At 33.8% G+C, this 27,743-nt stretch overlaps 1 protein-coding gene across 4 annotated transcripts in view; it reads left to right on the forward strand.

Annotated features, from left to right (window-relative positions):
* The window catches only part of TFEC (transcription factor EC), a 194,656-nt gene that overhangs the window by 90,733 nt on the left and 76,180 nt on the right, over positions 1–27,743 (forward strand). Inside the window, exon 1 of one of the 4 annotated variants that reach the window (XM_003921065.4) lies at positions 23,603–23,912. The exons of the other annotated variants lie outside the window; for them this stretch is intronic. The gene's annotated coding sequence lies outside the window, so the exon portion shown is untranslated. Of the gene's footprint in view, positions 1–23,602; positions 23,913–27,743 lie in introns of those variants that run through there. 4 annotated transcript variants of the gene reach the window in all.

A 27,743-nucleotide genomic window follows, 5' to 3' on the forward strand; every position in this document is an offset into this window, starting at 1 on the left:
AAATTTATTGATATTTGCTTTATTGCTCATAATATGACCTGTCTTGGTCAATTTCCCATGTGCACATGAAAATAGTGTATATTTGTTGTTGTTGCTTGAAATGTTCTACAAAAGCAGTTAGGTCAAGTTGTTGATACTGTTCAAGTCTTCTATATTCTCACTAATTTTTCTGTCTTCTTATTCTGTCATTAATTATTGAGAGAGTTATTAAGATATCTGACTTAATGATGCAATTTTCTATTTTTCTACTTTCTAATCTTCCATTCTTTTCATTCTAATTCTATCTAGTTTGTGCCTTACATATATTGAAACTCTGTTATTAGGTTTATAACTCATTGCATGCTCTCTAAATAAACTGACACTTTTATAAATACTCTTTATCCATGCTAATTTTCTTTGCTCAGAAATCTACTTTAATTGGTACAAATACGGCCATTCCAATTATCTTTTGATCAGTGTTAGTGTGGTATATCTTTTTGCCTCATTTCACTTTTAACCTATTTGTTACTTTATGCTTAGAGTGAATTTCTTGTAGAAAGCATATAGTTAGGTCTTAAGTAAAAAAATACAATTTAACAATTTTGCCTTTTATTAGGGGTAATAAAATAATCATATGTAATGTGATTATTCATTTGAGTATGTTTAAATCTGTCATCTTGATACTTGTTTATTGTTTGTTTCATCTATTCTTTGCTCCCCCTTTCCTCGTTTTCTGCCTCTTTTTGGATTAATCAAAGTAAACAAATGTTTATGATTCAATTTTATCTCCCTTGTTGGCTTACTTACTATCATTTCTTTGTTTAGCTATCTTAATGGTTGCTTTCAGGTTTCTTTAACTTCTCACAGTTTTCAAGTTATATAATACCTCTTTACATATAGTATAAGAACTTACAATTGTGTACTCTGATATCTCCTCTCCTAGTTTCTGCTATTTTTCATTAACTTTACTTTTACAGCTATTATAAACCCCTTAATGCATTGCTATTGTTTTTGTTAGTCAATTATCAAAAAAATTTAAGTCAATTATCTTTTAAAGATATTTAGATAATTTAAAAAATTGTATATGTTTTCCTCAAAATTACATTTTCCAGTCTTTTCATTTCCTTGTGTAGATTCATAGATCTATCTGTCTAAAACTTCCTTTAACATTTCTTATACTATGAGTATGCTGGTGATTAATTCTTTCAGATTTTTTGTTTCACCTTCGACTTTAAAAGATGTCTTCATTGAATATAGATATCTAGGTTGACCTTCAATGATCGAAATCTGCTGTCACCTTTGTCTTTGTTTTTCTGTACATAATATGATTTTGAACAATTCAGTAATGGTATTTAGGAGTTAGAGCTAATTTAGCTTCTTCAATATATGAATTTATAGCATATTTGCAAAATTTTGAGCCATTATTTCTTCAGTTTTTTTCTGTTCCCCTTTGCTGACTCCAGGAACTGTAATGACATATACTTTAGACTACTTGAATTTGGCCCATATCTAACTGACACTTGGCTCATTTTGTTCTTGTTTTTACTGTTTTATGCTTCATTTCATTTTAAATTGTTTCTTTTGTTTTGTCAAGTTTTCTAATTTTTTCTACAGTATCTAATCTGCTATTACCATCCAGCATATTTTGCATCTCACATGGCAACTTTCATAACTAGAAGTTCAATTTGAGTCTTGTTTATATATTATATGTCTTTACATAATTTTCCAAACATACAGAATACAGTTGTTATAATTGCTTTAGTGACTTTTTCTTCTGATTCTAATATCTGTGTCAGTTTTGATCACTTGTTTGATAGTTCTTTTTATTATGAGTTATATTTTCCTGTTTCTTTGTATGCCTGATCATTTTTCTTAGATTCCAGACATCATGAATTTTACCTTATAAGATGTTAGATATTTTTGCATTCCTGTAAATATTTTTTAACTTTGTTCTTGGACACAATTTAGTTAGTTGAAGAGAGTTTGATATTTTTGGATCATGTGTTTAAGGTTTATTCCAGATGGGAACAGAGCAATGCTTGGTCTCAGGCTAATTCTCATGATTGAGGCAAGATCATTCTGTGCTTCCTACTCAATGCCATGAATTATGTGATTTCCAGTACTGCTGGTGGGAAATGGCACCATTCTTGGCCCTGTGTAAGAACTGGACACTGTCACCTCTAATCATTTCAGTGGTTCCTTTTCTGTCCTTGAGTATTTTCCTCACATGTATATATGATAACAGTTTAATTAATACTTTGAGAAAAACACCTGTTAGATTTTGTTGATGATGTCTAGTCCCTTGAAAGCTAGTGTTTCAAATATTTTGTCTGTTTCATGGTTGTCTCAGTTAGGAGGGTAAATCTGGTCCCCATTACTCTATCTTGGTTGGATAGAGTAATAGCCAGTTTTTGCATTCTTAACAATTTTTAAACAATCATTTCAGTAAGATTTCAATATGTTATCAAAATTGTAAAGTGATCTCTAAGAGTTGTTAATTAACATTTTAATAAAAACAAAAATGACATGGTACAGTATACACAAATAGGAGTGGATGAGGAGGTAGGTTATTTCAGTAAGAAGAACACAGAAAAAATAACAGAAATATCTGGTTCTTGAACTAAGTTTCCCATTTATTAGCTCATAATATTTTAAGCTTTCCATTTTTTCTTAATTTTTTTATATACAGAAAAAAATTATTATACCTATTCTATCTTTTTCACAGAATTGTGGCAATCATTGAGACAATATATATAAAATTACTTTGAAAATCATTTTATGAAAATATATCTTTAAAAGTTATGAAGTTTAATTCTATAAAATATTTATCAAAATATTTTTATAATACATAATCCATACATATTTCTTATATCATTTATAAGTTTCACAGGAAAAGTCTGTAATATGAAAACACTTATGGTCCTAATGGATTATGAAATCACCATATAACTATATTCAAATGTATTTGTATGTTTAATTCATTTGAAATTATTTAATTTCTATTCTCTTTAATACACGTATATTCCTATCTTTCATGATTTTGTCTATATAATTCAATAAATATTAAACTAATGATGAAATAGCATTATGGAAAGAAATAAAGCTATATTTAAATAACATCTTTTTATGGTATTGATTCCAAATTGTAAGACCTATTGCTTTTAAAAGCATAACTTCAAACACAATGCTAAATTTGCTTTAAATATAACTATGGAATTATTGAAAGTAATATTTTCATTTATATCAAAGATGAAAGATGGTTTGTTATAATGCATAGGCTATTTTCCTGTCATTATAATTGAACTTATTCACTAACCTGAATTAACAACAACGAGATGATCAGGGAGCTTGCCCACTGACATCCTATTACACATATAACTAGTGATAAACATTTTAGAATGCAGCTTATGCTGCTAAAATCCTTTTGCTTTCATAAAATGCCATATGCATTCATATTTTCATGTGAATATATTATTATAAGATCCTGGAATACACTTACTCTAAGTTAGCCAACTAGGAATAAAATTCTGACTTGGTAAAACTTACTCATTGCTCTGTTTGCTTACATTAATACTAGTGGTAAAGATCTATCCTATCCAGTTTAGGAATTCAGCCTAAAAGTAAGACTAATTTGAGTTGAGATATTGGTTCCAATAATAGGGTTGCCAGATGAAATACAAGATGCTCAGCTACATTTGACATTCAGATGAACAACAAATAATTTTTTGGTGTACGTATGCTCCATGCCATATTTAAGACATACTTATACTAAAAATATTCATCTAAAAGAATCTGAAATTCAAATGTATCTGGGCATCCTGTATTTTTATTTGCTAAATCTGGCAACTCCGTCTTCCATCATTCACCAGCTAAGTGTCAATCCACTTTATTCGTTGACCATTTTAGTCCCTGGATTGAAGTAATTCCCCTCAAAACTAGTTCTGTCTGGATGACTTCAATTCCTCTATATAACATTTCCAATACTTTAGTCTCTCACTTCTTTGATATCTTTTTCTGCAGAGATCTTGAGCTTTATTACATTAGTCACACTTCTACACGATTGTTTTCTAGACCTGATCATTCCAAATATTCATACTTCCTTTATAATCTTCAATTTCAAGCCTTTACTCTCCAACCAACCCTTCCTAATTTTCTGTATATTTTTTTTAACTTTGTTCTGGGACACAATTTAGTTAGTTGAAGAGAGTTTGGTATTTTTGGATCATGTGGTTAAGGTTTATTCTAGATGGGACCATAGCCATGTTTGATCTAAGGCTAATTCTCATGATTGAGGCAAGATTCTTCTCTGCTTCCTACCCAATGCCATAAATTATGTGATTTCCAGTATGGCTGGTGGGAAATGGCACCATCCTTGGCCCTCTTTGAAGAGCCCAACTCCAATATTTGTTCTTCTTACTCTACCATTCATTGATTCTTCCCACAATTCACAGCATTTCAATACCTTCCTCCTAGGTGTTCTTAATTCTCTCCTTACTCAGTAGACACCACAGTCCTCCCTTAAACTATTATACAAAGCCAGGCTACCTGGCTTTTAAGAGCATTTCCTTGCATTCACCGTTTACTAGCTGTAAACTCCAATAAGTTACCAAATCATTCTGTATCAGTTTACTATTAAATAGCAACAATAACAGTTAGATATACCATATTAGATTATTATGATGAATAAATAATTTATGTAAGATACTTAGAATAGCTCCTTTCTGGTACACAGTATGCATTTGTATTAGTCTGTTTTCTGTTGCTTATAACACAATATCTCAAATGGAATAATTTATAATGAAAAATAGTTTATTTCTTATAGTTCTGGTGGCTGAAATGTCCAAGGTTGTGGCGCCTCAAATGGTGAGAGCCTTCTTGCTAGTGGAAACTTTCTGGAGTTCTGAGATGACACAGGATACCACATGCAGGGGGGCTGAGCATGCAAACGTGCTATCTTAAGTCTCTCTTTCTGTTCTTATAAAGCTACCAGTTCCCTTCCCATGATAACCCATTAATCCATCAGCAGTAGCATTATTATCCTCAAAAATGTCCAAATGCTTTTGTTCAGACACTCAAATCCTTGCTCCACTAACTCTATTTAAATCTAACTATACTCTGTATATGCACAAATAAAACTAGAAGGGGTTTTGCTTTTAATTAATAACTGTGGACCTCAAATTGGCCCTTCCTACTGCCTAGAAATTCAATTACATGTCCAAGATTCATTCCATCTCCCCTTCACATTTCTTTTTCTCAACAACTTTGCTTGTGTCTCCATACTTATATAGTCTTCGCTGAGGAAATGTAAGCAATCAGAAGAGAATAACCCATGGTTACCTTCCATGACATTTCTTAGTAGGAGTGTGTCAGGCAGTCACACTCTGTTAAGATGTGACCAGGCGTGATGGCTCCTGACTGTAATCCCAGCAATTTGGGAAGCTGAGGAGGGCGGATCACGAGGTCGAGAGATCAAGACCATCCTGGCCAACATGGTGAAACCACGTATCTACTAGGAATACAAAAATTAGCTAGGCATGGTGGCGTGTGCCTGTAGTCTCAGCTACTTGGGATGATGAGGCAGGAGAATCACTTGAACCCAGGAGGTGGAGGTTACAGTGAGCCACAGCCTGGTGACAGAGTGAAGTGCCGTCTCAAAAAACAAACACACAAACAAACAAAAAAACCAGAAAAACCTTAGACATATTTTCATGTTTCTTTTCATTTTCTGCCTGTTATTTGCAGGTAATGCTACACTGCTTTTAATACGTTTTATTTGAGAATAAGAAATGGCTTATATTTAACACGTTTTGATAAATGTAAATAAATATTTCAAATTTGATCATAGCTTGCTTATTGAGATTTGCAAGATGAGAACCTCTTATTTTTACTTAAATCCAGACTCACAGCTATGTTCCTATAATCTGAGTCTGCTCATATCCTCAGGCTTCCCTTGCTTTATGCTGAATGAGCTCTCAGTGTCTCCACCTTGACCAATCACCTCATTTAACTGTTGCATCTTCTCCCCCGCTGTATGATGGATATCTAATAGGCACTTCAAAGTGAAAATGTTTAAAAACCATGCTTCTAATTTCTCCAGCAGATTACCCGTATCAGGAAATAGGCAGCTTCATCCTTACAACTCCTCAGAACAGAGCACTTGAGTTCTAGTTTCCTCTAATGATGTGTATCTTCTGCATAAGGACCCAAGAGCCTGCTGCCCACTAAAAGTTACTTACCTAATCCTTAGTTTTATCATCTGAAAAAAGCAGATGATAATAAATAATAATACCTGTCAAAAATCTTGAGGAAAATTACATCAATAAGGCATAACAAGTACTGACCACAGTGTCTGCTGTAAATATTCAATAAATGTTTGTAGGTATTTTTACTATTATTGATACTCTTCTTTCCTCCTCATTCATGAAATGGACCTAGATTATGCTAATCTAGATTCATATATATGTGTGTAGAAACATATACACACACAGGTACCTAAATATACATTATAAAATATTTAAATGCCATCACATATCTATTGACACAAAATATGATATACCATTTGTTCCAGTTCTGTAGAAGAACAATTCTTGTTGAATTGCTCATGTCAGGTTTGTTTGAGAGGTACGTAGAGCATCTCACTGTGAGAGAGAAGTAGTGCTAAGAGTTAACTTCAGCCAGACTTCCTAAGCTTGCATTTTGCCTCCATTATGATACTGATGACTTGAAGTCTAATCCTTCATTTATCTCATTTGTAATCTGGGGATTATAATAGTACCTCCTCAAAAGTTTATTCATTTATTTTATATTTGAGGTGTGTTTACCACAGTCACTGGCATGAGTAAATTCTTTCTAAATATTATCATTTTTGTTTTTATTGTAATAAAACGGTCTTCTCCATGAGAAAGTTTTAAGGTATAAATTCAAGGGATTGTGTTATAACTCACCTCTCTGAAAGATGCTATGGTCAATGCACATGGGAATCATTTATCATAACCAAAAATATGAATCATGGTATGATTTGGCCATTTTTGTATATATATATTTCTGAAACAAAAAGAGTGAACATTAATTATATGTTGTACAGTAAGTTTTGTTGTGAAGTGCCATAGTGAGTAAGCTGACCCGGTTCCTGCCTTCCTAGAACTTCTGGTATAAAACAAGTGAAAAACATCACATAAGTCACTATATGCCTAACTATGTCTTTTCTTTATGATATCCATGTTGGATTAAGGCTTGGGCCAATTTTGTAGCATGTTAGATTATATTAGTTCATTTTCACACTGCTGATAAAGACATTCCTGAGACTGGGAAGAAAAAGAGGTTTAATTGAACTTACAGTTCCACATGGCTGGGGAGGCCTCAGAATCATGGTGGGAAGTGGAAGGCACTTCTTATGTGGTAGCAGCAAGAGAAAAAATGAGGAAGAAGCAAAAGCAGAAACCCCTGAAAAACCCATCAGAGCTCATGAGACATATTCACTATAGTGAGAATAGCATGGGAAAGACCGTCACCCATGATTCAATTACCTCCTCCTGGGTCCCTTCCACAACATATGGGAATTCTGAGAGATACAATCCAAGTTGAGATTTGGGTGGGGATACAGCCAAACCATATCATTCCACCACTGGCCTCTCCAAATCTCATGTTCTCACATTTCAAAGCCAATCATACCTTCCCAACTTAACTTATTCCCCAGTCTTAACTTATTTCAGCATTAACCCAAAAGCCCACAGTCCAAAGTCTCATCAGAGATAAGGCAAGTTTCCTCCCCTATGAGCCTGTAAAATCAAAAGCAATCTAGTTCTTCCTAGATACAATGGTGGGTACAGGAATTGGGTATATACAGCCACTCCAAATGGGAGAAATTGGCCAAAACAAAGGGGTTACAGGGCCCATGCAAGTCTAAAATTCAGTGAGGCAGTCAAATTAAAAAGCTCCAAAATGATCTTCTTTGACTCCAGGTCTCACATCCAGGTCATGCTGATGGGTTCCTATGTTCTTGGGCAGCTTTGCCCCTGTGGCTTTGGAGAATACAGCCTCTCTCCTGACTGCTTTCGCAGGCGGGTGTTGAGTGTCTGCAGCTTTTCCTGGCACATGGTGCAGGCTGCCAGTGAATCTACCATTCTGGAGTCTGGAGGATGATGACCCTTTTCTCACAGCTCCACTAGGCAGTGCCCCAGTAGGGACTCTGTGTGGGGGCTCCAACCCCACATATCCCTTCCTCACTGCCCTAGCAGAGATTCTTTGTCAGGGTCCTGCCCCTGCAGCAAACTTTTACCTGGGCATCCAGGTGATTCCATACATCTTCTGAAATCTAAGTGGAGGTCTCCAAATGTCAATTCTTGACTTCTGTGCATGCACAGGCTCAACAGTACATTGGCCCCTTTCAGCTATGGTTGGAGCAGCTGAAACCCAGGGCATCAAGTCCCTAGGCTGCACACAGCATAGGAACCCTGGGCCTGGCCTGCAAAACCACTTTTTCCTCCTGGGCCTCTAAGCCTGTAATGAGAGGGGCTGTTGTGAAGGTCTCTCACATGGCCTGGAGACATTCTTCTCATGGGCTTGGGGATTAACAATAGGCTTCTGGCTACTTATGCAAAGTTCTGCAGCTGGCTTGAATTTCTCCTTAGTAAATGGCTTTTTCTTTTCCACTGTGTTGTCAGGCTGCAAATTTTCTGAACTTTCATGCTTTGTTTCCCTTACAAAACTGAAAACTTTTAACAGTACACAAGTCACTTTTTGAATGCTTTTTTGCTTAGAAATGTCTTCCTCCAGATACCCTAACTCATCTCTCTCAAGGTCAAATTCCACAAATCTCTAGGACAGGGGCAGACAATCTCTTTGCTAAAATGTAGCAAGAGTCACCTTTGCTCAAGTTCCTTATCTCCATCTGAGACCACTTCAGCCTGGACCTTATTGTCCATATTGTTATCAGGCTTTTGGTCAATTCCATCCAAGTCTTTAGGGAGTTCCAAACTTTTCCACATTGTCTTGTCTTCTTCTGAGCCCTTCAAACTGTTCCAACCTCTGCCTGCTACCCAGTTCCAAAGTTGCTTCTACATTTTCAGGTATCTTTTTAGCAACATCCCACTCCACTGATCCTAGGTTATAGGCTGCCAGTTTTTACGACCCATTGGGATGCATTGAATAGAGTGGTACACTTTCCTCAGGTTTCCCCACACCATTCCTTACGTAACTGGTGACATCTAATTTTGTCTCTCTTCTGCTCAAGTAGACAGTACTTCTGAGTTGAAATAAATTTGGGGAAAAAAGTCTCATCACAATGCTAGCTGTCCCAGTGGAGTATTTTGCATCTTATAGAGGCAGGTCACAAATAGAACTACAGATTATGCCTCCCAGCCTAAGAAAGGCAGTTGGCAGATGCCTGCAGTCGCAGGTGTAGGCAGTTAAGATGTTGAAGAAAAATGATACCCAGCATCTTGCTGTTGATTAGGAACCAGTGATTCACTTTATTACCTAACCATTAAGCCCTTAAATATGCTTCCCAAGTAATTGTCAAAAAACTGAAAATAAAAACTAAAGAAACTGAAGAACATTTTGCTTATATAGTAGCCAAAAGAAAATAAACTTCTGAAGTATGCATCACAAAGTAAGTGTAGGTTAGTCACAGCTTTTCTTGTGTACAACACTGTGAAAAGAAAGAATATTTCAAATAACTTAGGTGTTACGTTCAAAACATGTAACACATTTTTTATTTTAAATATAAAGAGGTTTATTAGTAGTAGTAAGAGCACACAACCACTCCCATCAAATACATTTTGTACAAATACCTTAAGATATCAATTAGTAAAAGGGTAACACATTATTAACTTGCCTGGTGGCTATAAGACTTGATCCGGCCATGTTGAAGAATATGCATGTGAGAACTTTAAAATATTTAATGAATTCCACTCCTGTCTTTCTTAGGGCAAGTCACTTTTATGTTTAATATTCAGAGGCCCAAGTTTACAGCTCTGAGTAAAACTTAACATTTTTCAGTTAAAGACTTAGATTCTAATTCTACCATACATGTAGATTATATAATTTCAGAGACTATAGATTATTTTCTTATTTTTTAAAAAATAAGAATTACATGGCAGCTGAGAGCCCCAGAAATTCAGTCCTAGAGGCTTTGTAGTTCACATTCATAGGAATGCCCCAAATGGCACCCAGAAGAGTCTTCTTTCTTAGTGTTACTATTCTTACCCACACAGTCTGCCTCACTTATCAAAGAGCTCAATAGCATTTGGATCATTTTACGACCTGAAGTAGATTGAATATGCATAAGAAGTTGACCTTGGACTTCTCAGTGTATGTTAATCCATGGTAACCTTCCATGGTATTTCTTAGTAGGAACATGTCAGGTAGTCATACTCTGTTCAATAGTTAGATGTATTTTCATATGTTTCTTTTCTTTTTCTGCCTATTATTTGCAGGTACAGCTATACTGCTCTAATACATTTTATTTGAAAGTAAGAAATGGCTTATAGTTAATTTACATTTTGATAATATTTCTTTTTCTGCCTGTTATTTGTAGGTATAACTATACTGCTTTTAATATGTTTTATTTGAAAGTAAGAAATGACTCATAATTTATATTTGGTAAATGTAAAAAATATTTCAAATTTTATCAAGGCTTGTTTATTGAGATTTGCAAGATGAGAACCTTTTATTTTTCCTCAAATGCTTATGTACTATACCCATGATTTAGCTCAGCATTTTCTAGCAACAATTTCATGACTGATGTCTTTAAAAACTTTTTTCCATCCATAGCTTATTCCCATTTGTATGACCTTTGCTTGTAGTTCATATGGTTTTTTAAAAAACTTTGGTCCTCTGTTTGTAGAGTATGAGGTATCTATTATGAATGAAATATTGGGGAATTTTTTTTTCAAATTGTCTTCAGAGAATAATGTTCTCTTACTCTGAAAAAAAAGTCCTTAAGAGTGGAATATTCTTCCAGGAAAATCATTATGTCCACATATGTTCATAAGATACACTATTACATTTAGTAGTCCCATCACATGTAAGCCTCAGATATTGTTGCTTTAATGCATTCCCTCACTACTTTGATAAAAGCCTTAAGATGTTGCCACTAGTTCTTTGATGATTTCCTCTGATGTTACAGTACCTCTCTTTTCTACTCCCAAAAAATCTGTTTTGCATAAACATGAGAAGTCAAGGCAGTTTGAATTAACGAGTACGAAGATTCAAGTTTTAGCAACAAAAGTACGTATATTTGTAATCAACTCTCTCACATATTATTGTCATCTCTCTCAATGTAAGGAAAGTTTATTTTAGATTTCTGAAGAATATGAGTCATTAGCTTTAACAGAAGTCCAAGCATGTCATTCAGTTTTATAATTTTGACATTTTTTCAGCAATTTCCCCATTGAATTAATGAGATTTCTTAACAGAATTTAGAGGAAGAAGAGTCATATTGACCGAGATAGTGACTTACTCTGATTCATTTTCCCTATCATCCCTGCCTGACTCCTGAATGAGTCCCACATACTGTTGGATTCAGACATGGAAGATATTTTAAAAAATGCTTAGTTCAAGTTTCCAAATAATTTTGCCACAATTATGGTTAATGAAAAGTAATTATAGATTATTAATTATGTCCAAGGTTAAATTTAATATATCTGTAGGGATAAACTATTAACAAATCAATCATTAATTCAAATTTGTCCATTTTAATTGCAAAGTTTTACTTTCAGTTAAACACCTAATACTCAGAATTAAATAACATTAGCTCAATAACTCTGAACATACTCATGATAATGGGATGTTACCTATTTCATATGACTTCTCTTTTTGTCAATGTCTGGTCAAAATTACCTACACTGTATGTTTTCCTGAATCTATGTAAACCATTTAGTTGTTTCCTCTTCATATCCAATGCAATTCTTCCAACACTTATGTTGTATTATATACATATTCTAAAGGCAAGAATGTTCTTCCATGGCTCTATTCTAGAAAAGAATGCCATTCTACCAACTCTCAGTGGTAACTGTGAGATTGCATTTATTTCATTGTGCTAAAATGTCATTTTCACTTTGCCACTTATACTCTGTGAATTGATTATATAGATGTCTAAAATCTAACTGTGTCGGCTACATTCACCTGCTTTTTTTTTTTTCTTTAAAATTAAGGTTACTAGGCACTTCTTCCACTATTATTTTTTCCCCGTCACACTTGTGTTTTTCTAATGCCTAATTTGTAGGTTTGTATCAGATTGTCAGCAGAAGGTGAATAATTGTAGGTTTGCATGTTGTGTGAGAGAGGCATCTCTCATCCTTTGTTTTGGGAACTGGCTGATCATGCAGCTCTGTCCTGGAGGGGTTAGAGTCATCAACAACCGTAATGTTTGCATGTGTGCTTGTGTCTGTGTGTGTGTGTGTGTGTGTATGTGCTCTCTTTGTTTCAGAGCTATGTCTGAAACAGGAAGAGCATCACAAGGACTGTAATACCTATGAAATCTCTGGGTTTTTCAAAGCTCTGCCTGCTTTAAGTTGAAACCAGACAATGAAGTACAGTTTTCTACTTGATTAGGAAGATATGTACACAGGAAAAGTGAATTACTTCTGCGCACACCATTACTTGTCATAGATTTTCACATGTAACATCGTGGTCACTGCTAATTACCAGCTGTTGTTTTCTCGTTTCAAATTGAAAGTTTCAAGGGGTTAACTTTTCCAATTTTCTAACTATAAAATTTCTGAAGTGTATTATCTGTTTTTTGTTTTATTTTTAAAAAAATCACTGCATTCCATAACATATGTAAATGAAATCTCCTGGCACATAAGACACATGCCCCAAATTACTTGAATCTGGAGCTGATAGTTCAATAGACTTGTGCTTATATTTTATAATAGTTGGCTTTCTCTATCTAGCAGTTTTGTTGAAAGTCTTTCTTTCTTTCTTTCTTTCTTTCTTTCTTTCTTTCTTTCTTTCTTTCTTTCTTTCTTTCTTTTTATGCTTTCCTTTCGTTTCCTCATGAGTTTTTATCAGCAAAACAAAAGGAAACAATATGGGAAATGCAATATATAAAAATCTTATATGAAAAGATAAGGCAACTCACATAGCTTATATCCAGTGTAATTATTATGTTTCCATACTATTCTATACTAACATTCAATTATCTACACTGTGGGAAAGAGTTCAGTTAGCAAACTTAACCAATTCTTTTCATCTTAGTGTCACAACAAGAGATAGATATTTGAGATGCATGAACGAAGTATTCTGGGAAATTAGGTATTAATATTCCCCCAGAAACCTCCACCAGACTAGAACATATTTTATTTTAAATTTCCTAAACTGTGACAGTATATCTAATTTATTTAGCTATCTGAACTCTGGCAAAATAAAAGTGAATACTCTAATGTTATTCTTTACCATTTAACGTAAAAATCACACTACACGCAAATGCAGAGGCCATGCATGGAGTATAGGAAATCATGGTTAAACCATATCAGTTGAGACCCAAATGCAGAGATAAGGCTGGAAAAATGCTTTGGAGAGGAGACAGTTTCAACAGCCATGATGTTAGAGGCTAGGCATTGTGAGTGTGCTTTGCATTTGCTAGGTTCAATGTCATTGATTTGGGCACTTAAAGCTGACCAATACGACACTGTGTAATTTGGACATTATGATAGATTATTAACTGGGGAGATATAATAAATAAAATAAAGCACTAAAATGCAATTATAAAGTGAAAATAATATAAAAATATCAAATATTTGCAATTTCTATTATACGTATTGCTATAAGCATTTAAAGGAAGGAATATCTAAATACCTATTGATACTTATTTTGGCTTCTTTTTTAGAAGCCAAAGAATATCTTTTAGAAGATAAAGTCTTGTTAATAGACAATAATAATATGTCGCTCTCTAGTTAATTATGTGTGTGTGCATGTATTCACTTTTTAAAATCAGAAATAAGAACAAATGTTAGCTACTTACTAAAATACTATCAATTAAAACAACAAGACTATTCCTGCCAATGCAATCATTTTCTTGGGATTTGTTGACAATTTTTATTGAAGTACTATGAGTCTTTTATTTTCCAGTTTTCTTCCCACATGATGAAGCACCCACTGACCAAAAAGTTTTAGGACACCATTAACATTGCTTGTCACCAAGAGTATGAGTTATCCTTAAGAAAACATTTTATACTTTGTCTCTCTCTTTGTCCAGGTCACTTCTAGATTTTTTGGAATACTGTAGAGTACATTCTGATTTACTGAGGGACAAGGGAAACTTACGCCAGTTCTCCTCCTTTTCATAATTTTACTTTGTTTGACTTTATAGTTTCATTACAAACTATCAACCAAAAATCATAAATTCAAACAAGAAGTGTGCATTGATGATTCTTTTGTATTGAAGGACTTTTTAATACCTCTAAAATAGTAAAAGAACTCAAAATGGAGTTTTATATTAAAGGGCATTTTTTAACCTCTAAAGGAATTTAAAAAACTCAAAATAAGAAACAAAAATATTTTAACTTATTCCTTTTTTCTATCTCCCTGATTTTATTACCCTTTCCAGGTTTTCTTTCTTTAATAATAATTGTACTGTTATAATTATTATTTCCTGGGGAAAACTGTCTGCTTGCTTTTAGCAAATTTGTGAAATGTCTCTGTCATAGTTTGATGAGCCTCCGAAAGATGACAGTTTTCTCCTTGCAAATAGATTCTGGAAGGTGTTTTTGGCATATATCTTGAGAACAAGAATCCTAGTACTGATGAACACACACACACACACACACACACACACACACACACACACACAGAATTTTCTTCTGTTTTAGTTTTTATCCCCAAATCATGATTATCAAAGTTATTATCATCTTCAGCTATCTATCCACATACTCCCTTCTTTCTTCCTATATTTTTTTCTGTTTTTTTTTTTTCTCTTCTTTCTTCTTATTTGTATTTATAGTACAATGGTTAAGAATACAGGGTACAGCTTATTGTTCGATGGACTGAATTTGTTTCTTATTTGACATTATAGAAAAGCTAACTTTTATTAAGAGTGATTTCCTGAAAAAAAGTTGATGTTAAAGCAGAATGTCATAGTCATTGGTCCTAATAGCATATTCTAGTTCTCTCCTTAGCATATAGTTGTATGGCAGGTTAATTTTCTTTGAAGGAATCATAACCATTGACTGCTTTGACCAATGAATGATGGGCAGAAGTTATGAAGGTCTCTTCCTGTAGGAGCTTTAAAAATCCTTTTCCTTCATTATCTTTTAGTTCTTAAGACAGAAGAACAAGATAAGTCTGTATTGTGTATGTCTGTTTTATATTACGTATATGTATACAATATGTTACAGGTTTTGTTAAATAAGGTGTGTTGACATTTGAGTGTACACATATACAGTGTGTGATTATGTGTATACTGTGAAGGATGGTTTTGACTGTTGAACTATGCTTGATTCAAATACTTGCTTTGATACAGTTGCTATGATTGTATTTGTCAATTTTTTATTAAAATAATGTGTGTCTTTAAAACCAAGAATGTAAGGTACTGTATTAGTTTTGTTTGACCAGCATATCATTATGTTTAACAAGCTTGTTACATACATCGTTCTCATGTATCTTGCATATTATATCTCTGTTAAATATTTTTCTACTTTGTTGATCTGTGTTTGAATTAAACTTCTAAAAGTATAAGAATCAAAAAAACAAAAACAAAAACAAAAACAAAAAACACCTGTATATGGTTTTCTGCCTTCCAAACAGTTTCGTCTCTCGGTAGTGCTGGAAGCATATTTGGAGATGGAGCCTGTCCATCATCTTGTGCCCTTGAGTAACTGTGAGGAAAATAACTTCCCTACTGATCCACTTTGGGCATGTACAGGATGACATGACATTTTGTTTCTAACGCTCTGTGTTTTTACGGAGTTGTTTGTTACACCAGCGTATCCTATCCTACCCTGTCTGACAGAGAGGGACTGTATGATTTTGGCAGGCTGTGGAAGACTTGTCATTTCTCCAATCTCTAGGAAGCTACAATGTTAATCATGGGAGATGCCATCTCATTTGGAACATTTTAACATTACAAAGGAAGGGGCTTTACTTTTATCTCTTTCATGGGTAATATGTTCTCTAGTTTGAATATAACTTGCTCACATGAGATGACAACCTCCATGAAATATTTCTGATTTTTGAAATTTCACACATAATCTTCCTCTCCCAGTTTTAAATATACCTTTCCTTCTTTACCTTCAGGATACATTATCTTCCAAATGCAAATGCCTTTGGGAAGGAGAATATTTTAAGTCTTATCAGTCATTTATACCTTAGTGAGTAAGATATGTAATGAATTAGAATGTTTTCTAAAAATAGTTTTAGATAGTGGCAAAAATGGGGAAATGATAAGGGATCATGGCACCTGTCTGGCAAAAGGGAAAAGGACAAAGAGATTGCATGTGAAAGACAAGTTTTGCCTACTTCAAAATTTTTAGATGGACTGGTTCTTTGTTTAATACTCTAGTGTATGCCAAGATTAAATATAAACTCTAGAGAAATTTTAGTCCTTGGCATTATAGAAGAACTAAATTACATTAATGCCTTAAAGGTTTCTAGAAACTCCTTGTTCTTCTAAACTGACTTGCGGGGGACAGAAAACTTGGGAAAGTCATTTGATTCTTTTGATTGATTTTACCTGTTTCTCACAGAGCAATGATAAATACATATAATTCTGCTGACTGGTGAGATATTGACGAGTTGATGTTTCTGAAGCTCATTGAGGTAGATGAAATGCATTCTAGTAGTGGAAAATGTACTACTTTTGCAATTGCATAGTGATATGCACATTTAAATGTGTTCCTCCCTACTTTTGCCTGACATGCTTCTTGTTAAGGACATCATAACTGTAGTAGAGTAAAACCTCAGGCAGTTTTAAAGATATTTCAAAAGTTTACTAATATTATACTTACCGGCATGAAATGAAGTAGTAAAAATTGTGATAAGTTTCAATTATAGTCTTTTAGAGGGATGAACTCCTAAATTATAGGTGGGTTGTAGTTCTTAAATGTTATTGGAAGCCAAGGTCAAATTTGACATTTAATGTTTGTCTTAAAGTGTTATGTAGGCAAAGTCTGGTATTACCACATAAAAGTAGGAAACCTCCACTTTATAATTCCTTTTGCATTTCGCAAACTGGTAATAAAATCAGACTTGGATAATTAATGCCAATTATTTGCCAAGAGATTTAATTATAATATTAACATCTCTCAATGTACAATTCTGATCCACGATTAACAAAAATTCTGGTTCTATGTGTCCATATCTGATTTAATTTTCTATAGTGTTTTCCATAGTGATACTAATTTTGGACTTTTTTCCTAAACTTCTTAGGAGAGATGGATCTCTTCCTTTGACTTAGATTTTTAGGAGGAAAGCTAAGTTTTTTCATATTTAACAGATTAGAAGTTTTTCATTAATTAATGATTGCCTTTAACTGACCTACTTGTTGCAAACAGAAAAGACATTGTCATAGGCATAAAGACCCTCAACATTCTGTATACAAAATGCATTGCCATTAAAAAGATTTTTACCAATAGCCTTTTATTTTTGAGACTTCAATGAAAACTATTTTTCTTTCTTTTTGGAAGAGCTATTATGAGATCTTCTCCTCTACTATTTCTTTACTTGCAGAACTACTTTCTGAGTCCATTTCCAAAAGTGTGTTAGCTGCCATTTGGCAAACAGCATTTTTTTTCTGCATTGTCTGTTGCTATTATACACTTAAACATTATCTATTATCAACAATTGCCTTAGTGGCCAAAACATATTTGACTTTGGAAACCAAGACAATATCTGCTTTTGTGGCATTTCTCATTCCAACATCCTGTGCCTGGCCAAAAGTCAGCTGTAGGAAGACAGTCCTTTTATTCCTGATACCCATTTTCATTTTCTTCTTTATTTACTATCCCATTAAATTACTCTTTTTGTTATGGATTAATTTAAACCATGGGTTGTTTATCTTTAAAAATTGATTAGACTTTGATCTTCTAGAAGGTAAAGACATGGAGTGTTTATCATTGTATACCTAATGTCTGACAGATGGCAGGTATTTAATAGAAGCTTATTAATCAATGGATAAATAAATATAGCATTAGTTTTGATAGGAACATTAATGTAAAAACATTAAGGCATAGTATTTATTATATACTCTCTACTATGTGACAGGGCCCATTCTAGGTAACTTGCACATGCTGATGGTATTTGGCCTATATTGCCATACGTCTTATATCATTTCAGTGAATGACAGCTTGTTTCAGAAAGCTAGCACTTTTAAGTTTTGTCAGAGAGCTGCTTTCTGCATGATATGAACTACTTTGCCCATTTGCAACTTGGGAAGCATGTGCCTGGAAATTAATGTGTTCATGAAGGCAGCATGAAACCAGTGACTGACAAGTACTGGAGAGTGTAAATACCCCAGCTCTTTTCCTCTCTGCCTGAGAAACATCTGAGGCATGCATTTTACACAATTTTCACTGTGTTAAAACTAAAACAGAACTACAGTACAAAGAAGAAAATGTTATGATCCAATTCCAAAATAGGCACATTTTTAGGAAAGAAGACAAATGAGGGAAAAAATCTACAATACAGTATAACAATTATCTATGTGTTATATGGTTTTAACATATGGAAAATATTTTTCCAGTTTTAGTTTTGTGAAATTTGAAAATAATTATTTTCTTAGAGATTTAATATGTATGTGGCCAAAATTTGTATTTAGTAATTTTTTTCTCCACTTTGTCAGTTACAAAATAGTCACATATTTTTCTGGGCCATGTTTTAAAATTTTTATGTTTAAACTTTTAAGGCATTTGAAATTAAATTCTTGGTAAGTAAAGGTATGGATCTCTCTCTTTTCCATTCTCTTTCTCTCTCTCTCAACAAATTGTTAGATACTTATCCTAAAAGTGTTTATTCAAAAATATATTAATTTCATTCTGATGTTAAATACAACCTTCAACATGTGATCAATTTCTAAAAATTCAAACGGGTTTTACTTTCTATTATATATTGGTAGTAAGCTGTTTTAGTTAGTATAGTCTTATCCTGTGTTTGATATTTCATTGTTCAAGTTCTTCTTCACTTTTTTAATTTTCAAAGTATTTTGGCTATGCTTTTTAATTTATTCTTCTTGGTAAATACTAACATGTGTACCCAATGAAATAAAACTAGAATTTTGATGGGTATTATATTGCATTTGCAACATTTGGAGAGATTAAAAAATTAATGAATGCTTGTAATAGAAATATGTGTAAAGTGTCCTCAGTTCATACACATACACACAAGAGCACTTAAGTCTGTATCTTTCAAGGAAAGTTATGAAGAGGAGGCCACATATGATCTAGACTTTGAAGAGAGTAGAGTCCTGAAGGAGGACATTCTAAGCTGAAGAAAGTGTGAATGTATTATGGTAAAGCTTGAAATTCAGACTCAGATTTAGTTGAGAAGACATTTATGAGTAATCCTAGAAACTTTGGAGTTAAAATGTAAGCAGCTGGGAATTTTTTATTATTATAAATAAAGGGAATAAAATTTAGAAAAATTGCACATTTAATCATTTTAGTGATTAGTGCTTAGGATAAGTCCATCAGCAAACAGATATGGATCCTGTTCTTTGTGAGCCTTCTTTCCAGTCAATGATTGATTAAACAGAAAACTTGATAGGTAATGAGGTCTATGGAAAAAAGAACAATCTGAGTAGGGTGAGGAGAATAAAGAGTGTCAGTGGCGGAAGATGGGGGAAACAAGAGAATGGTGCCATTTTAGACAGGTCAGGGAAAACAATGGGAAGTTGATATTCCACACAGAGTTAAAGGAGGTGTGTAGGACTAGGACTGTGCTTGTGCATGTGTGGTGTGTGTGTGTGAATGTGTGTGTAACAGAGATAGAAGAAGGAGAGCAGGTGGAAGATAGAAGAAGGAGATCCAGGTGAGAGATGAGGTTAGCTTTGACTCAGGTATTAGCAATGGAAGTTGGATGAAGCAAATAAATTCCAGCTGGGTTTGAAGGTAAGCTCACAAGAGGTACTGATGGTTACCTTGAAGGGTATAGAGAAAGAGAGGAGTGAGCTGGAGGGATGAAGATGGTGTTAATGCAGTTGGGGAAGGCTGCAAGTGGTGAGTGGTTGGAAGAGATTTTGGTTGTCTGCAACACATGAAAATGCAAAAGTAGAGTAGATTGTTGTATATATGAGTACAGAATTCAAGAGAGATATCAAGTCTGGAGATATGACCATGAGAGTCATTAGCATATAGATGATATAAAGTCATGAGAGTACATGACATAGCCAAGGTAATGAATGTAGCTAGGGCAGGGGAAAGAAAAGGCTGAGACTTAGGATATTTCACTCTTAATAAATTAGAGAAAAGTGGAAACAGTAAAGGAGACTGAGAAGAAATAATGATATAGGAGAAAAATTGAGTCTGTACTGTCCTGAAAACTCATAAAAAGGGCATTAAAGAAGAAAAGAATGATCAAGCATGGACTACTAATAGGGAAAGTCAGTTGGGAACGAAAACTGACCATTTCATTGGCAAGATAGATATCACTGGTAATCTTACAGGGGCCGTTATGGTGCTCTGGTAGAGTGCAAAGCCTGATTGGAAGGGGCTTAAGAAATGGGAAAAGAGGATTTGAAGACAGTGAGTATTGATAGCTGTTTTGAGTTTTTCAGAAAGGGAGCAAAGAAATTAATGGAGTAATATCTGTTGGGAGAAATAGGGTCCAGAGAATGTTATTTGTTTTCCTTCAGGTGGGAAGAACACTTGCTTGTATTTTACAGGGAATGATCTGGTCGAGTCAATGTTTGTAGGTTACAGGTGAGAGAAGGGCATTGCTGGGTGATGTTCTTGGGTAGTGAAAGAGATGGGATCTGGTATAAATGCAGAGGGCTATTCTCTGCATAAGATGACATATAATTCATCTATGACAACAAATGAGAGTATTTTGGTACATGTACAAGGAGTGGGTAGACATGGTGGAGGATGCAGAATGGCAGAGACAGTTGACAGAGGCACTTGAAAAAAAAAGAAGAATGGGTAAAACTCACATAGCATTTACTACATATCTGGCACCATTTGACCAATTTACTTCTATTATTCATTTAATCCTCATACTAGTCCTGCTCTAGGTACTATTATTTTCCTTGTTCTTCAGTTCAGGAAACCGAGACAAAGAGATGTGAAGTATTTTAACCAAGGTGCCATAGCTAGAAAGAGGTAGAGCTGGGATTTAAGACCAAATCAGTCTGACTCTTAACCAAGTTCCTGCAGCCAAGCACTCTGACACATTTCTTCTTTGTGAGAAGAATTTCAGGCATACAATGAGCAGCACTTGCCCATTTAAATGTGAGGAGTAAGGATACACCCTCAGAAACAAAGCTTTTTTTTCTTTGTTGTTGTTGTTTTTATGAATCATGAGAAGATGTCTTGCCTATTTCTTTGTCACATGATTAACTGAAATGCTTCTTGCAGGGAGTCTATAAACATCAATCAGGTAAAGAGAGAAGAAAGGATTTAAATTGTATCAGTTATTTGTAAGATCTCCCTTATTGTCATAAGGGAGCAGATAATTTGTGGTAAAATTATTCTGTGGCAAATAGTATGAACTAAAAGTTTTAATACTAACACTAAAAGTTTGATTTATAAACTATTTTTGAAATGAAAACTATATTTTATTAGAAACAGCATGCATTTTTTAAAATTAACTCTTAAGTTTAGTGGTACGTGTGCAGCTTTGTTATATAGGTAAACTTGTGTCATGAGGGTTGTTGTATAGATTATTTTGTTGCCCAGGTATTAAGACTAGTGTTCATTAGTTATTTTTCCTGATCTTCTCCCTCATCCAACCTTCCACCCTCTGATAGACCCCAGTGTGTGTTGTTCCCCTCTATGTGTCCACATGTTTTCATAATCTAGCTTCCGCTTATAAGCGAGAACATGCAGTATTTGGTTTTCTGTTCCTGCATTAGTTTGCTAATGATAACGGCCTCCAGCTCCATCCATGGAGGACATGATTTTATTCTTTTTTATGACTATATAGTATTATATGGTGTATATGCACTACATTTTCTTTATCCAGTCTACCACTGATGGACATTTAGGTTGATGCCAGGTCTTTCCTCCGTGAATAGTGCTGCAGTGAACATGTGTCCATGTGTCTTTATAATAGATTGATTTATATTCCTTTGGGCATATACCTAGTAACAATATTGCTGTTGTTGGATGGTATTTCTGTTTTTAGGTAGAGGAATTTCCACACTTTATATAAAATATAGAAGCAATAGATAAAAATGTAAAATCATATCATAACTACCTGATTGTACCACCAATAAGAAATAACTAATATTAACAAATAGATGCTTATTCCTTTAGGTGTGAATATGCATCCATGTGCATGCTTTCAATTTTTGAAGCCCACATAGTAATACAGCTTTAAATTTACCTTTTGAATCTCACAAATATATTTTATACAAATGTATTAAATGTTAAACAGATAGCATCATACAAATATATTAAATTCTAATTCAATCTAAAGCATTTTCTAGTGAGTTAAAATCCCAAGTATTTTCTTTTCTCACAATGTTTCTGATATGAATGTTGTTTATTTCTAATACTTATCTAAATCACTGATTTTGTACTTAATTATTTACTGTTTCCAATAACCTTAGGAGATTTAAATGTATGAAAAAATAACCAGAAAAGGTAAGGTGACTAAAAAATGTGCTATCGATAGTGACAGAACAATTTTTAAAATTAATAACTTTGAAGTTCTTTTGGAAGATATACTGCTGAAATATTTTCACATAATCTCCACTTCTTTACAAACACAAATGTCAATTTAGTTACACAATATTTAGAACACAAAGTCAAGAGAAATCTGAATGTAACCTTCACATGAAACTTTAGAAGCTTGCATAATGCCTTGCTTTGTATATTTTTTAAAAATATGGGTAAAACAAGAAAGTTGTGTAATGTTAAAAGAATGAATGCAGAGTTTGACAGCATGAATTACAGGGTGAAAACAAAGTCATATCTTTCCATTTTAAGTTCCCGAGGTGCCTAATACACGCAATGAGACCTCTTTGTCAGTTTTATTCGTAAAGACAGTGGGTATCCCCTATTCATGTCACTTAAAAATACAAGCTACATTGGGATATAAATAATAATAATGAGAAGAAACCTCTTAAGATGAACCGTATATTTTCCATCTGCATGGGAAGATAAAATATTCTTGGACAAGATAAAAATTATCCTGGAATCACTTTCAGAGTAAAATCACATGTAAGAAAAATGTGATTATAGAAAATACAGGAAATGTAATGGCCTTAAACAAAAACTCAAAATCTATTAATACTCTAAAGAAATGTGCAATTATTAAAATTGAAAAAAAAATGGTGCAGGCCGATTTTTTGAAGAAATGTTTATTGTGAAGCATAGCATGTTGCAATAAATGTAGAATCTCAGTCCATTTTGATAACAGCCATATACTGCTTGTGTATATTCTGGGAAGAACTGTTAATTATGGAGCAACAATGGGACCAACAAGAGCTTTTACTGTAGCCACAGTATTGTGGAGTAGTTTTGTAGGAGTGCTCTTTCTCAAATTAGTGGCATATTTCAGATAAAGAAAGGAAGTCGTCTTAACTTGAAACTGCTGTGTCATTTCTTCTTCCTTAACTGAAATTCCAACTATGGTTCAGGAAATGCCCTAATGAGCCACTTCTCTTTTCTCTTTCCTCAACTAAGTGGATTCCAACCAGCCCTAAGTATTCATTACTCACAGCTAGATCGTTTACTTTGGTTGTCTCTTCTGGCATGGTGCTCTTGCTATGGGAAGAGAGATGATAATTTGGTGCTGTTTGTAGAGGTGATAACACTGATAAAATCCAGTCATTGCTGGTAGGTAACTAAACTGGCAGGTTAGTTTTCTGTACTTTAAACAAACTAGGAAGACAAGCTAATCAATACTTGTTTTTATTTTGATATGTGTGGCTTGCTTATAATTATAATTTCATCTTTTATGTTAACTAGGTATCAGGATATTTGAGTAATCAAGCTGTGATTTGCTATTATTTAGGGGAAATATGTCTGAAACTCCTCTATGTCTTATTTTAATCAAATCTGGAAATCACTGTTTTAGTTCATGATAACCAAAGTGATTTATTCTTCCAGTTTAATATTTTCAGCTGTTTACTAAATTGGAACATGATTTGACATTTTGTTGCCTCTTATATATGTTACTTTATGAGTAAATATTAATTTCTGTTTACATTTTAGTAATATCTATTTTACTGGCTTTTAAAGGTAAGAAAATATGAGTTCTATTCATAGCAAAATAGCATCATATGGTATATTAGTATATATTCTTTTTTCAAAACTTAAAACTAATTTTAATTTTTTATGCAGATGTGGATCAAAATAGCTTTTGTAGAAGATGTCAGGTATCTCAATGCAATAACCTTTTTTTTTTTTTTTTTTTTTTTTTTTTTTTTTTTTTTTTTTGAGACAACATCTCACCCTGTTGCCTAGGCTGGAGTGCAATGGTGAAATCTTGGCTCACTGCAACCTCTGCCTCCTGGGTTCAACCAATTCTCCTGCCTCAGCCTCTCAGGTAGCTGGATTACAGGAGCAGGCCACAACACTTGGCTAATTTTTTTTTTTTCTTTTTTTTTTTTTTTGTATCTTTAGTAGAGTAGGGGATTCACCATGTTGGCCAGGCTGGTCTTGAACTCCTGACCTTAGGTGACCTGCCTGCCTCAGCCTCCCAGCAATAACCTTTTTTAAAGTAATAGTTTTCAATTGTAATAATTAAAAGAGTTGTAGTAGAAACTTTAAGATTAAGACATATACGAAGATATTTACACACATGTACATACATACATGTGCTCTGTATATAAATTTACTTATATAAATTATATATAACTTTATATTTATTTGCATAAACTATAACTCCTACTTTCAATACTGTTTCAGAATATTTCATTTGGAATATGCATTTTAAGTGAAAGGGAAACCTGAGGTAATCTCAAATTCATTTTGGGTAGTTTATTATTTATGAGAAACTTCATTGAACTTTAAGAGTTTAAAGTAACCTTCATGATTCTTTCCTATCCAAAAAGCATGTCAGCAAAGCAAAGTGAAACAGAGTATGCAGTTTATAATCAAGATTAGACAATTCTGCTTCACTTCTATTTTAATTTGAGTGTAGCAATACATGTTCAAGTATCTTTTAAATTTATGCTTTCATTTTTGATGGAAGCTACCTAATTAAGTAGGCTAAACTTTAAGATCTCTTTTTAAGAATTTTTATTAAAATTTTTTTTAACTCTAAAACAAATGGAATACATATAATCTTCATGTATATTTCCTTGGTTTGGGTTATTACTACTTTTTTTTTAAGTTTTCAGTTTTATTTCAAAACAGTAGAATGGTTCAATGTAGTACATTTTGTTGAAGTGAAACTTGGAGTTCATGTCAAAAACGAAACAAACTGGAAAATGTTTCTTGAAAGTCAGCTTAATTTTAATAACTGTGGCACAGGATTTGTTTTAAATTCTAGATAGACCAAAATAATTACAATATGTTTAAATAGGATACAAATTTTTAGCATGGTGAAATTTTAGCAATAGTGCTAACTTATACAGTGGAAGTAAAAATAAGTTTTGAAAACAGTTGTTTGAATAGTCAGAAAGGAGAAATAAGGAAAGAAGAAACTGAAAGAAACAAAATATTCTTACACAATGATTTTAGATAAACTAGTGAAATATAACTCAAATGGAATCATTATGGCTATTGATAAAATATTTTCCATAATAGTTGAAAAGGAATCACTTAATCTTTTATAAATTATTGTACCAATAAAGCTATCTGACTTCAATTAGACGTTGTAGACTCTTCGAGGAGATGAAAGCTCTTAAGTAAAAAATACTGGATTATGATATGGGGTGCTAGCAGATCCAGAAAGGTGGCGTTTACACATAGATTGCAATTTTGAACTATTTGTCAACAAAACAAAACACATGCATAGTGCAAAGCATGGTTCCTGCTCAGGGTTTGCTGGGGTGTTTTAAGAGTCTGGGAGGCATAGAGCAGTAGGAATGACAATCATCTGCAAAGTCAACCTGTGAAGAGAGAGGTTAACAGTTGTAAGAAAAGAAAAACAAACAGCAAGAAACTAATTTTCAAAAGCATTCCTTGTTATATAGAATTGTGAATGCCAGCTAATTAGAGAAATCTGTAGTATTGTCTGTTTGGAGATTTATAAAAATTTGGCAGACAAAACTTTGCCTATGAGAAGTTAGCTGATAATAGATGGTTTTGTGATTTCATTAAATTGTATTTATTGGAACATAAAAAGTATTGGCCATTTACACACCAATAAACAAAAAAGCATAGAAGAATATTAGAGGTAGTTAATGTTAAATGTTAGGAAAATAGGGAGAATCTGTATAACTGAAAACGTGAAATAGTAAGATGGATGTAGAACACCCTCAGTGACCAGGTTTAAGAATTGATTGGTCAAGGAGAGAAAACCCTTCTTCCCAGTTTTTTCCATTGCTCTCAGGAAATAGAGGGAAGTTGAATCTAGTGATCTTTAAGACCCAGTAGGTTTTTGTTTCTCTTTTCTCTTTTCAGGTTTGAAAGAATAGGTGAGAATTTGAAAATAGATCTAAAAAAAGTAATTGAGAAGAAAGTCTAGGACATATAGGTGGAGTTTTAATAAGGATTCTCATGCCTCTTAATGCTCATTCCTAAGAGTTACCATGGAAGGGTATTTTCAAATCGTCTCACTTCTGGAAACATTCATTCTCTGTTTGCCACTGAGCCAGAGACTTCTTTATACCTCCCTTCATTCCCTTCTTTATTTCTTCCTTGCACAAACATGTTTCCAATGCTCAGCTTCCTTAGAGGTATTTCCACCCAAATAAGAATGTGAGCCTGCACATTTAAAAAAAGGTTTTTGAGACAGGGTCTCACTCTGTCACCAAGGCTGGAGTGTAGTGGATTGATCAGGACTCACTGAAGCCTTGACCTCCTGGGCTGGAGAGATCCTCTCAGCTCCATGCCCCCAAGTAGCTGATACTTCAGGTGTGCACCACCACTCCCAGCTAATTTTTTGTTTCGCATTTTTTTGTAGAGATGGGGTTCTTGCCATGGCTGGTCTCAAACATGAGCCACTGCACCTGGCTAAGCCTGGACTTTCTGTTCAATCAAATGTTTGGCTATATTACCTTTCCCATGTACAGTACTCATTCTATGCAGCATCTTTCCCCACACTCCAAAACTCTAGGCCAATACTTACTGTATTATTGACAATATCTCTATAGACACATATTGATCCCTGCCAATGTTTGCAAAGAACTTCTCGGCAGCTAATATGTTTACACTCTGTTCCCTTTGATCCTGTGCAGATTCAAATGGATTTGAACCCACCGAACCATCTGAGGTCTGCAAAAGAAATTTTGTCAGCAGCATTTTCACCACTAGACTTTAAATTCTGGTAAAATTCTAGGCGGCTTCTTAGTTAACATTTGGATAAGAGGCATCTGATCTTTAAGTAATACTCTCTAGTGTTTCTCCCCATTTAGCCAATCACTTTTCCTCTTCTATAGCTTATGACTGTCCTTCACATGTGCAAGGCAATTTTTGTGTGATGGATGATCTGCTCTTTTCATCAAAATTGCACCAACTGTTAAAGATTTTTCTGTGGATGTATTCAACCTTCTTTAC

The sequence above is a fragment of the Saimiri boliviensis genome, chromosome 10, assembly GCF_048565385.1.
Source record: "Saimiri boliviensis isolate mSaiBol1 chromosome 10, mSaiBol1.pri, whole genome shotgun sequence".
In the NCBI taxonomy this organism is placed as follows: Eukaryota; Metazoa; Chordata; class Mammalia; order Primates; family Cebidae; genus Saimiri; species Saimiri boliviensis.